We start from the raw sequence: 13,307 nt of genomic DNA, 5'->3' as shown, positions 1-13,307 counted from the left end.
AAACAACTGACAAAGGATTAATTTCCAAAATATACAAGCAGCTCATACAACTCAATGCCAGAAAAGCAAACAACCCAATCAAAAAGTGGGAAAAAGACCTAAACAGACATTTCTCATTTATGCATATGTGTTGAGTTATGATATAATTAGAGGGTACATTAAAAATGGTGGCCAAGTTCTATAGGCCTGTTTGTAACAATGGATATTCTTTCTGCTGCTGCTGCTAAGTCGCTTCAGTCATGTCCGACTCTATGCGACCCCACAGATGGCAGCCCACCAGGCTCCCCCGTCCCTGGGATTTTCCAGGCAAGAACACTGGAGTGGGTTGCCATTTCCTTCTCCAATGCAAGAAAGTGAAAAGTGAAAGTGAAGTCACTGAGTCTTGTCCGACTCTTAGCGACCCCATGGACTGTGGCCCACCAGGCTCCTCCATCCATCCATGGGATTTTCCAGGCAAGAGTACTGGAGTGGGGTGCCATTGCCTTTTCCGTGGCATATTCCCTGAGGAAACCAAAATTGAAAGAGACACATGTATCCCATTGTTCATTGTAGCATTATTTACAATAGCTAGAACATGGAAGCAACCTAGATGCCCATCAACAGATGAAGAATAAAGAAGTTGTGGTACATATACACAATGGAATATCATTCAGCCATAAAAAGGAACATATTTGAGTCAGTTCAGATAAGGTGGATGAACCTAGAACCTATTATACAGAGTGAAGTGAGTCAGAAAGAGAAAGATAAATATCATATTCTAACACATATATATAGAATCTAGAAGAATGGTAGTGAAGAACTTATTTACAGGTCAGCAATGGAGAAACAGACATAGAGAATAGACTTATGGACATGGAGAGAGGGGAGGAGAGGGACATGGAAACTTACATTACCATATGTAAAACAGATAGCCAATGGGAATTTGCTGTATGGCTCAGGAAACTAAAACAGGGGCTCTGTATCAACCTAGAGGGTTGGGATGGGGTGGGAGATGGGAGGGAGGTTCAAAAGGGAGGAGATATATGTGTACCTATGGCTGATTCACTTTGAGGTTTGACAGAAAACAACAAAACTCTGTAAAGCAATTATCCTTACATTTAAAAAAAGTAAAAAACAAAAAAAAAAAACACTCAACACTCAAAATATGAAGATCATGGCATCTGGTCCCATCACTTCATGGCAAATAGATGGGAAAACAATGGAAACAGTGAGAGACTTTACTTTCTTGGGCTCCAAAATCACTGCAGATGGTGACTGCAGCCATGAAATCAAAAGATTCTTGTTCCTTGGAAGAAAAGCTATACCAACCTAGACAGCATATTAAAAAGCAGAGACATTACTTTGCCAACAGAGGTCCATCTAGTCAAAGCTATGGTTTTTCCAGTAGTCATGTATGGATGTGAGAGTTGGACTATAAAGAAAGCTGAGCACTAAAGAATTGGTGCTTTTGAACCGTGGTGTTGGAGAAGACTCTTGAGAGTCCCTTGGACTACAAGGAGATCAAATAAGTCCATCCTAAGGGAAATCAGTCCTGAATATTTATCGGAAGGACTGATGCTGAAGCTGAAGCTCCAATACTTTCGCCACCTGATGCGAAGAACTGACCCACTGAAAAAAACCTGATGCTGGGAAAGATTGAAGGCAGAAGGAGAAGGGGACGACAGAAGATGAGATGGTTGGATGACATCACCAACTCGATGGACATGAGTTTGAGCAAACTCCAGGAGTTGGTGAAGGACAGGGAAGCCTGGTGTGATGGATTGCAAAGAGTCAGACACAACTGAGCAACTGAACTGAATTGAACTGAAGATATAAATTATTAACAGAAGGCTGTTATACTCAAGTGAGGTAGTAAATGACCTGCCCAAAGTTGGAGGCAGTGAGAAGGAGAGAATACATTGTTACAAACAGGCCTATAGAACTTGGCCACCATTTTTAATGTACCCTCTAATTATATCATAACTCAACACATATACATATGCATAAATGAGAAAAAAAAGTTTCACAAAAACACACCCCTTATTATGTTTAATGCACACTAATACTTTCTATTTTCTATTCTCTTTCTTTTCTTTATTTAAAAGCTGAGAATAAACCAGAATCTGATTTCATAATCTGTTGGGTCATGACCTTGGTTTGCAGAAGGAAATGGCAACCCACTCCAGTACTTTTGCCTGGAAAATCCCATGGACAGAGGAGCCTGGTAGGTTACAGTCCATGGGGTCGCAAAGAATTGGACATGACTGAGCAACTTCACACAGACTGGGTAATGGTAGTAAAGATGACTCAGATTAAAACCTGGGCAATTGGAAGAATGTTGGTTTCATACATTTGAAAATATTTTATTGAAAAAGTCTTTTGTTGGGGAATGAACGTATGACAATTTAATTTTTTCCAATAAATGCCTTTATCATGATCTGTCACTCACCTTTCATTCTCACTGAATTCATCTCCACCTAACTTCATAACTTTTCTTTTTATATATTTTTAATGGACTTCAGGAGTACAACATTGGAAAAAGCATAATATTTCTTTCATTAAATAGTATCATTATTTATAGCCCTCTTCTTCTTCATCTGTTATTAATTAATAATAAAATAATCAATACCCATAAATCAACCACCCAGTTAGAGTTAAAACAGTGACAAAACTTACATTTATGTTCACCTCCCCATTCTACCTCTTGCCTCCTCTTATCTGATACAACTATTATCCCTCTGATTAAAAAAAAAATAATGCATTGCAAATGATAGTTTAGAACAAAGTAATCAAGCTATATACAGTCTTCTAGGTCTGGCTTTTACTCAACATTATATTATTAGTATTCATGATAATTTTGAGATATTGCTTTAATTAATTCATTTTCATTGTATAATATTCTTTTGTGTGAACAACTGCCATTCTTTATCCCTTTTTTGCCATAAATATTTTTGTTAGCCAGAGTTTTGTTTGCTTTTACTACTGAAGTATTGCTACAATCACTTTTGTACCTGTGTCCTGGTGCACATATTCACAAGTGATTCTTGGCTAAATATCCAGAAACAGAATTACTGGGTCATAGGAGTGTGCATATCTTCAACATCATGAGATAATTTTAAATGAGTTTATCAGTTCACTTCCCTCTAGCAAGATATTAGAAATACTGCTGCTTCATATTCTAACACTTGGTATCTGATTTTTTCCCCATCAATTTTCATTCTACTTCTTTAAATTCAGTCCTGGTAATTTAGACACCTTAATGTCAGATGGATTTAGAGCTCTTTTGAATATCCCCTTCTATCCATCTTAGATCTGTAACTCTGTAAGTTTGGGGTGGAGGTTGGTGCATGGTCTCTTTAACATATGTCTCTCACCCCTCATCTCCCATGTTTCTCCTCTGATCTTACAGTGGGGAGGAGGGACAGAGGAGACAGAAGTTTTCTTACTTGATGGCTCCAGTCCAAACCTTACACTTTTCTTTTGCTTCCAGGACAAAGATGGAGAAAGATCTTCGAGAGAAAAGGAGGCAGGTGAGAGATTATGGAGTTGGAGAGGGCTAGACACACAACAGATTCAGCTGAAACCATCTCTCAAGCCCTGAGGAAAAGTGCCTGACTCCTACAATAGTATGCTCCCTGCATTTAGAATGAGGACTACTTAGAATCCTCTGTTTCCAGCTTTGAACTTTAATCACAATTTTGAAATAAGTCCCATTCAGCACATTTTACCATCCTATTACAGAGAAGAAGAAGCAGTCTGAAGAGAGAGAAGATTTACCTTCAGAATGTTCTGAAAACATCCAGTGACAGGTCTAGGATTACTAGTGAGATATCCAGGTAGGGTTTCCTAGTAAGCAATTGGTAACAGAGTCCTTGACCTCAGGGGGATGATTAGAGCTAGAGAGAAGAACATGGAAATTAGCCACAATGTCAATGTCATTAAAAGGTAGTTATTATTATAATCCATTTTACTAATGAAAAAATTGAAGTATGATAGTATAAATAATTTACCCAAGATCTCATAGCTAACCTGAGACAGAAAGATTATTTTCCTCTGAGAACTTGTGACTGAAAATCTATGTTCCTCTGACCACAATGACAACATCACATTAAGGACACCACAAAGAAGGGAAAAGGGGACCGATGACCATGATTATTTCTCTTGGAAATCATAGAAATAAGATCACAAATGAAATTTCTAAAAGTTAAATTGGATATCCTTTACTTCTAATAACTCAGAAGCTAGAAGGATTTCCATATATGTTAAGATATGATTGTACTGAAAGAGCATTCATAAGAAACGATGATAGTGTGGGGATATGTACAAGGTGTACGAGGGACATAAAATGGGACATGGTATGATGGGAATCAGCTAATGAAGCAGAGGTGAAAAAGAGCTACAGAGACAAATAGTGACTGTGCTCATACAACTCTAAGCACTACCTATGGGGAGAAAGGACACTGACCCATCCTTTACCCAGAACTCATCCTTTACCCAGACCAAGACTATATATCCCCATCGGGAAGATCAAGTGCATAGTCCGTATGTCATTTTCCTGCTCCAGGCTAACTATACAACCTGCTGATGATAATTTGGCTTCCTCACACTTTGTTTTAAAAGAGAGAACACATTGACCAAAAGACAAGAGTATCCAGCACTCAGTGTTCTTCCAAATCTCACTGCAGTTTGACTCAATCAAGGTTATGCTGCTGCTACTGCTGCTAAGTCGCTTCAGTTGTGTCCGACTCTGTGCCACCCCATTGACGGTAGCCCACCAGGCTCCCCCATCTCTGGGATTCTCCAGGCAAGAACATTGGAGTGGGTTGCCATTTCCTTCTCCAATGCATGAAAGTGAGAAGTGAAAGTGAAGTCGCTCAGTCGTGTCCGACTCTTAGTGACCCCATGGACTGCAGCCTACCAGGCTCCTCCGTCCATGGGATTTTCCAGGCAAGAGTACTGGAGTGGAGTGCCATTGCCTTCTCCGAATCAAGGTTATAAGCATCGGTTTCTGGTGACACTTTCCTTGGGTGTAAGGTTTGGTAAGTCAATTTTGGAAGCTGATACCAGATTTCTCATCCCATATGACTCTGAGCAATGGTCATTCCACCATGATAAAGATTTGGTAAAGCTCCATGACCATCCAGTGCCCTCCACCCTACTGCTTACTTTCACCCTGGACTTCTTCATCAAGTAAGGAACCACTGTATATAGCCAAAATAATTTTACAAAGGAAGAATAAGGATAGAGCCACAGGACAGAGAAATTAATGGTTAAATAAGCAGAGGGTTGGTATCCACTGTGTAAAATACTACTGAGGCCATCAGACCTGAGCACAGACAAAAGACTTTACTTTTTCTATGTCATACATTTTGATGACTTATGTGTATATATATATATATATAAAGCTAATGGATAGCAATGAAAGAACTGCTTCTGAATGAGGATCTTAAATGAGGATTATTTAAATGTAGTAGGTAATTTAGAAAAATATTATAGATAATCTTTAAAAGAAGGAATTAAAAGGAGTAAAATTAAGTGCTTTGACTTTTTAAAAGTAAGAGTTATTAATTCATTCAATTGTACACAGGCCGGGCTTGCACATTTAAGAACATCATAATGAAAATAGCTCTATAAAATGAAAAGAAACCAAGGTGCTCTCCTGAATGTTCATCTTTGTGGAGCCCTTTCATGTGAAGACATGAAATTCCTGCTAAAACTGCACACATTGATCACAAATAGGAATGGTTGGGGGGTACTTTTTTTATTTTCAAATTACTGAGTCCCAAGTCACAAAACACAGCTTTCCCCTAAATAACTGTTTTTCAAAAAAACTCTGCCCTTGTCTTAGCTCAAATTTTTCAAAATAATAACATCTCAAATGCAACTAAAAAAAAACGTAAGCCAGAAGACTGCTGATAAATGATGATATGTCCAACAGAACACATACCACTGTCTCTTCTGTGTCCAGTGACTCATATTCAAATCATACGTGAGATTTGGATGGGAAACAAATCTTCAGCCCTGATTTCACTTTCTGATGTATTTGTGATTCTCTCAGATAACGTTTATTTAGAGTGAGGGCAGAAACATAGAAAAGGATTACCTAGCAGTCTCAATTAGATAAAAAAACTATGCGAGACTGTATTTCATTTGCCTAAATGTGTGTCTTAGATTATCATACTGCCCACGTTTCAGCTTCTCTGCCAGTTAGTAACAAATGAACTGAGAAAAGTTATGTTCCTTTGTCCCAGCTGAGGTCGCAGGGGTAGAGGCTGCTCATGCAGGGGAACCACAGAGCAGAATAGCAAGAGTGTCCTTTGTGAGCCCTGTGTGTTCTTCGTACCCAGACACAGTTGATGGGAGCCTCCTCTATGACCCAGGATACACTAAGGGGAAACAACACAATTAAATGATGATGGTAGTGTCAAGATTAAAGGTTATTAACAACCGGGGAAAACTCAATTCTGGGCCTAGCAAATATTACGCAGATAGTTCATTTAAGGCAGACACATATGAATATCAAAAAGAAATCTCTGTGATGTCATTCCCTAGTGTCTGAAACCCACACCATAGACAAATCAAATGTTTGGCAACCTCAGTAGTATTTCTTTAATTTGATTTGGATGCCATACTCTCAATATTGACTTCTGAGCTTTATCTTGACTTTCTTTTATTGGCACAGCCTTCCCAAGGAGCTGGTTGTCTAGGTGATGAATGCTACACACCACAATAAAATAAACTATTTTTGAAATAAACAGTAATTAATGCATTTGCTTTGTAAATTTAACCTTTTCCCTGATGGAGAACGGGAACAGGGGCACCTTCCTTGTCAATAGTCAAAATGAGGTTTGGTGTCATTAATAATTTACTCACGTGTTTGTTCATCTTCAATGGGCTGCAATTAGCCCACATTATGAAAATACTTTCAGTAAGCTCAATTTAAAAAAATAAAAGAATGCTAAATCATCTCTTGCCAGTTGGCATGTGATGTGTATAAACCATTTCTTTATAATTCTTTTCATAACTTAGCAAATTCACATTATAAGAATTTCCTAGAAGTATACATGCAGCTAGATTTGGATTATTATGCCATTTTCACTTTCAGCTCAGGTTTCTGTCTTGTCCCAACCTGAGACTGACATGCCAGTCCCCAATTATCAGCAATTCCATCGAGTTAGCATAAAGTGTTCTCTCAGGTACAGCTCAGTTATTCAGTGACAAACAGCAGTTTGAGAGAGGTGGGAATGCACAGCAATGCAGTGCCTAATCCTTTTATACTTTTAGGGAAAGTAATGAAACTGAAGAGAAACAAAAGCCATCTATTAAAGAATGAAAGTAATACCAGGATGTAGTGGCTGATTAGGCTAGCACAATGGATTTTCACATTTAGGAAAAAAGAGTTAAGACCTAGAAATAAATGAAAGGAAATTGTTTTCAATTTCTGTGCTATTATTCACTTATAAAAGTATGTGCACACATACCATACACACACCCACACTCACTCACTTATCCATTCACACCTACGTACATAGAACTTAGGAAATTGGTGTGCTATGCCCAAGAAAGGAAAGGGTAGGAACAGCAGGAACAGGTCCATTGGCAGAACTACACAACAAAAGACAAATACACACAGCGTGCAGTATCTGTGCTTGGCTCAGTTTGTGCAATTAGTACTGCTATTTACAGCAAACTCCTTGTACCAGAACTTTAAAAGTAAATGACAATTAGATTGAAACTGTTTAATCTGAATACAAAACTGAACCACGGCAGGTTCCAAAGATGATTAACTAGCTCACTTTTTTTTTCCCCTTCTGCTAATTGCTAAGTACATTTGCTGGTTCCTGGCATTGATTTGCTAGATTCTAATTCAGGGTATGAGTTTAAAATATTAATCCACAAACTTCTCATTTTCTTTATTGGTCAATACAACTCATGACAAACTATACTCCATAAATTCTTCACCTTAATGCTTCCACTTTGATTTTTTTTTCTGATTCTTCCATCAGCAAAAACAAGACCAGGAGCTGATTGTGGCTCAGATCACGAAATCCTTATTGTCAAATTCAGATTTAAATTGAAGAAAAGTGGAGAAAACCACTAGACCATTCAGGTATGACCTGTATCAAATTCCTTATGACTATACAGTGGAAGTGAGAAATAGATTTAAGGGACTAGAACTGATAGAGAGAGTGCCTGATGTACTCTGGACAGAGGTTCATGACATTGTACAGGAGACAGGAATCAAGACCACCCCCAAGAAAAAGAAATGCAAAAAAGCAAAATGGCTATCTGCGAAGGCTTTACAAATAGCTGTGAAAAGAAGGGAGGTGAAAAGCAAGGGAGAAAAGGAAAGATATACCCATTTGAATGCAGAGTTCCAAAAAATAACAAGGAGAGATAAGAAAGCCTTTCTCACTGATCAATGCAAAGAAACAGGAAAACACTAGAATGGGAAAGACTAGATATCTCTTCAAGAAAATTAGAGATACCAAGGGAACATTTCATACAAAGATGGGCTCAATAAAGGACAGCAATGGTAGGGACCTAACAGAAGCAGAAGATATGAAGAAGAGGTGGCAAGAATACACAGAAGAACTGTATAAGAAAGATCTTCACAACCCAGATAATCACGATGGTGTGAACACTCACCTAGAGCCAGATGTACTGGAATGTGAAGTCAAGTGGGCCTTAGGAAGCATCACTACGAACACAGTTAGTGGAGGTGATGGAATTCCAGTTGAGCTATTTCAAATCCTAAAAGATGATGCTGTGAAAGTGCTGCACTCAATATGCCAGCAAATTTGGAAAACTCAACAGTGGCCACAGGACTGGAAAAGGTCAGTTTTCATTCCAATCCCAAAGAAAGGCAATGCCAAAGAATGTTCAAACTACTACACAATTGCACTCATCTCACATGCTAGTAAAGTGATGCTTAAAATTCTCCAAGCCAGGCTTCAGCAGTACATGAACTGTGAACTTCCAGATGTTCAAGCTGGTTTTAGAAAAGGCAGAGGAACCAGAGATCAAATTGCGAACATCCGCTGGATCATCGAAAAAGGAAGAGAGTTCCAAAAAACATCTATTTCTGCTTTATTGACTACATCAAAGCCTTTGACTGTGTGGATCACATTAAACTGTGGAAAATTCTGAAGGAGATGGGAATACCAGACCACCTGACCTGCCTCTTGAGAAACCTGTATGCTGGTTAGGAAGCAACAGTTAGAACTGGACATGGAACAACAGACTGGTTCCAAATAGGAAAAGGAGTACGTCAAGGCTGTATATTGTCACCCTGCTTATTTAACTTATATGCAGAGTACATCATGAGAAATGCTGGGCTGGAGGAAGCACAAGCTGGAATCAAGATTGCCAGGAGAAATATCAATTACCTCAGATATGCAGATGACACCACCCTTATGGCAAAAAGTGAAGAAGAACTAAAGAACCTCTTGATGAAAGTGAAAGAGGAGAGTGAAAAAGTTGGCTTAAAGCTCAACATTCAGAAAACTTAGATCATGGCATCCAGTCCCATCACTTCATGGCAAATAGATGGGAAACAGTGGAAACAGTGGCTGACTTTATTTTGGGGGTTCCAAAATCACTGCAGATGGTGATTGCAGCCATGAAATTAAAAGACTCTTACTCCTTGGAAGGAAAGTTATGACCAATCTAGACAGCATATTAAAAAGCAGAGACATTAATTTGCCAACAAAGGTCTGTCTAGTCAAGGCTATGGTTTTTCCAGTGGTCATGTATGGATGTGAGATTTGGACTATAAAGAAATCTGAGCACAGAGGAATTGATGCTTTTGAACTGTGGCGCTGGAGAAAACCCTTGAGAGTCCCTTAGACTGCAAGGAGATCCAGCCAGTCCATGCTAAAGGAGGTCAGTCCTGGGTGTTCATTGGAAGGACTGATGTTGAAGTTGAAACTCCAATACTTTGGCCACCTGATGTGAAGAGCTACTCATTGGAAAAGACCCTGATGCTGGGAAAGATTGAGGGCAGGAGGAGAAGGGGACGACAGAGTATGAGATGGTTGGATGGCATCACTGACTCAATGGACATGGGTTTGAGTGGACTCCAGGAGTTGGTGATGGACTGGGAGGCCTGGCATACTGAGCTTCATGGGGTCACAAAGAGTCAGACACAACAGTGACTGAACTGAACTGAACTGAATCTCTCCACTTAGTACATTTTTATTTTTCTTCTGGTAAATTTCCTTAGACAAGTACAACGTCAGTTAGAAAAAAATGAGAATATGAGTAACAGAGATTAATAGATACCTCTTAGAGCTTATGGGCTCAGTACAATGGACTTTCTGTGTTAAAAATGGAAGCACATTGGAAACCTTAGAGAGACTAGGACCAAAGGTAGATGTGGGCCGATTTCCTCCTTTCTACAAATCCTCCCAAATATCTTATTTAGGAAGCACTGGGTCTTACATTAATCAGCATTTTCTTTTGGCATTTGTGATCAATCTAGTTTTATAAAGAAGCCCATTTGCCTGTTGGGAAAATGATACTGGTGTTCTATGAAGAGGATAATTGATGCCAGCAAACATAATGCCTGATCCATTAGTCTGTTCTTTACTTACAGGGAATAAACTAAACTCTGCACTGTATAATGGCTTACAATGATATTTTTTCCAGTAGATAATGGCATGAATACCTCTGTATTTCACAGTCCCTTTTGATAAGAGTTATTGTTTTCCAAATAATTTTAATTGCAATTCCATTTACACTACTTCAGAAAAAAATAAAATACACCTTCCCAAATAAAAGCAAAACCATTACAGGAAGTTGTACTTCCTTATTTCTAAAACAAATATTTCACACAGAAAACATAAAACTAAAACAAAAGTTATTTGGAAAAACTTATCAACCTCTTAAAAGTTATACTTCATATTAATATGATAATGCAGGTTTTAAAAAATACTACCATTTTATTTACAACAATCTAATTACTCACACTGCTTATAATTCAGAGAAACTCTGACAAGTTTTGAAAATAAAGAGAATAAGGTACGGTATATTTTAAGATCGCCTGTAGGCAAGGTGCTTTACATATTTCAGACATAGGATACACGAACAAAACAACTATGTAAGGTCTATATAGGATTACCTGACAGGCAAAAATTGAGACTCAGAGAGACTAAATAAGTTGTCCAAGATCACACAGACATTAAGTTGTACATTCAAGATTTAAACCAAGGAATATCTGCCCTGAACAGCCATTATAAACTTTCCAGCATATACATCAGTCCCCAAAGTTGTCTTTTTACCTTTCCTCTTTTATTCCAAAAGCAAATTTCTTGTATCACAATTACTAGGAAATTATTCATGGATATATCACTTAACTTAGTAAAGGTGTTCTTACATATAAATTAAATTAATTTTGATTATAACCAAGAGTGATTTTTTCTGCTATAAATTCTTTGACAAATAATTTTAATAATGCTTCATTTATATTATTAAATCCTCTTATTTAAGGCACATGTACTAATTTGGACTCCAGTATAACAAATTTTAGCAGGGCACAAAATATTTATGAGCAATTCTTCATATGTAAACATAAAGGACACTGGTGACCAGCCATAAATAGGTAATATTATTCAAGGTGTTTTTCCAACAGCAGTGATGGATTTGCACTGATTCATTCTTTCTTTCTTTTTTTTTTTTTGCTGGTTCCCTTAGGACCATGTGCAGATACTCACATTTGCTAGAAAGTCTGTTTAAGATTGAGAGCATGAAAACAATGCAAAGTGAATTAGCCCACGAGGGAATTAAACCTATGACCTTGGCCTCATTAGTATCATTCTCAAATCAACTGAGTTAACCAGCTGTGTTTTCTTAAGTCCAAGTACATATTTATTTGGTTCACACAGGAGTTCAAACTTCTTCAAGCCCTTTGGGGACCATTATGTGGACTTCAACATTTATTCATTCAACAGATATTAACTGAATACTTAAATTGAGCAATTTGTCCTCAGCAATCTGTGAGCTATCAAGCAGCGCAAGACGTGGTTCCTGGTCACCAGGAATTACAAGTTAGTAGATTAAGGGAAGGAGATATATGCACAAGTAGAGTCTCATGTACTATTAATACTTAAGCAATATTAATAGTTAAGAGCCTAGGCCTGGAGACAGAGAAACCTGACCTTGAAACCTGGCCATGCCACTTATTGGCTGTACAACATAACAGATTCTCTAAGAGTCCACATCCCTACATGTGAAACAGAAAGAATACTATCACAGGAAGTTCTGACACTAGATAAGAGCCCATTCTCAAAGCCCTCCACACAGTTGATGACATATAAACACCCAATGAATTGTAGCTACTATGTTAAAGACTAGAAAGATAAGAATGACTATATTTTATTCTCATAAAATTACACAATTTGTCCAGAACTAAAGCTTCTCCCAATCCAAACTACCCATATTTTTTTCTCCATTTCTAATGATAATTAATAGTGTCACCATTACTTGAATCAATCTCTGTAAACTCTTGTGTTTTTTCTACATTCCTCTTGACCGGATTCCAACATCTCAATATTACTTCTTGTCAGTTCTCTTGAAGAACCCCTTTAATTCTCCTTTGAGCCATCTCTTCAGCTACTCCTCAATTAAAGCTCTTGATTCCTGGGCAGGGGTAGTCTCTTGCCTACTTTAGTAGCCTCCTGAAACAATATATTTCTTTCCATTTTGCCATGCATCCAATCAGTCCTCTGTGCATCCGTTCCCAGCAATCTCTCTAAGCACAGGGTTGGTCAAGTTCTGATTTAACTTTCACTGGCTTTCAACTGCCTACAGATCAGATCAGATCAGATCAGTCGCTCAGTTGTGTCCGACTCTTTGCGACCCCATGAATCACAGCACACCAGGCCTCCCTGTCCATCACCAACTCCCGGAGTTCACCCAGACTCATGTCCATCGAGTCAGTGATGCCATCCAGCCATCTCATCCTCTGTCGTCCCCTTCTCCTTCTGCCCCCAATCCCTCCCAGCATCAGAGTCTTTTCCAGTGAGTCAACTCTTCACATGAGGTGGCCAAAGTACTGGAGTTTCAGCTTCAGCATCATTCCTTCCAAAGAAATCCCAGGGCTGATCTCCTTCAGAATGGACTGGTTGGATCTCCTTGCAGTCCAAGGGACTCTCAAGAGTCTTCTCCAACACCACAGTTCAAAAGCATCAATTCTCAGCACTCAGCCTTCTTCACAGTCCAACTCTCACATCCATACATGACCACAGGAAAAACCATAGCCTTGACTAGACGGACCTTTGTTGGCAAAGTAATGTCTCTGCTTTTCAATATGCTATCTAGGTTGGTCA

General features: G+C 38.5%; 1 long non-coding RNA gene across 2 annotated transcripts in view; it reads right to left on the bottom strand.

The window, feature by feature from the left end:
* The window catches only part of LOC139182710 (uncharacterized), a 266,009-nt gene extending 253,025 nt beyond the window's left edge, over nucleotides 1–12,984 (bottom strand). For both annotated transcript variants that reach the window (XR_011566237.1, XR_011566238.1), the window contains exon 1: nucleotides 3,757–12,984. This is a non-coding gene — a long non-coding RNA (uncharacterized lncRNA). The remainder of the gene's footprint in view (nucleotides 1–3,756) is intronic.
* Nucleotides 12,985–13,307: the final 323 nt, after the last annotated feature.

This window comes from Bos indicus, chromosome 4, assembly GCF_029378745.1.
Source record: "Bos indicus isolate NIAB-ARS_2022 breed Sahiwal x Tharparkar chromosome 4, NIAB-ARS_B.indTharparkar_mat_pri_1.0, whole genome shotgun sequence".
NCBI lineage: Eukaryota > Metazoa > Chordata > Mammalia > Artiodactyla > Bovidae > Bos > Bos indicus.
The sequence above is the reverse complement of the archived record's forward strand: the minus strand, read 5'-3'. Positions and strand labels throughout refer to the sequence as shown.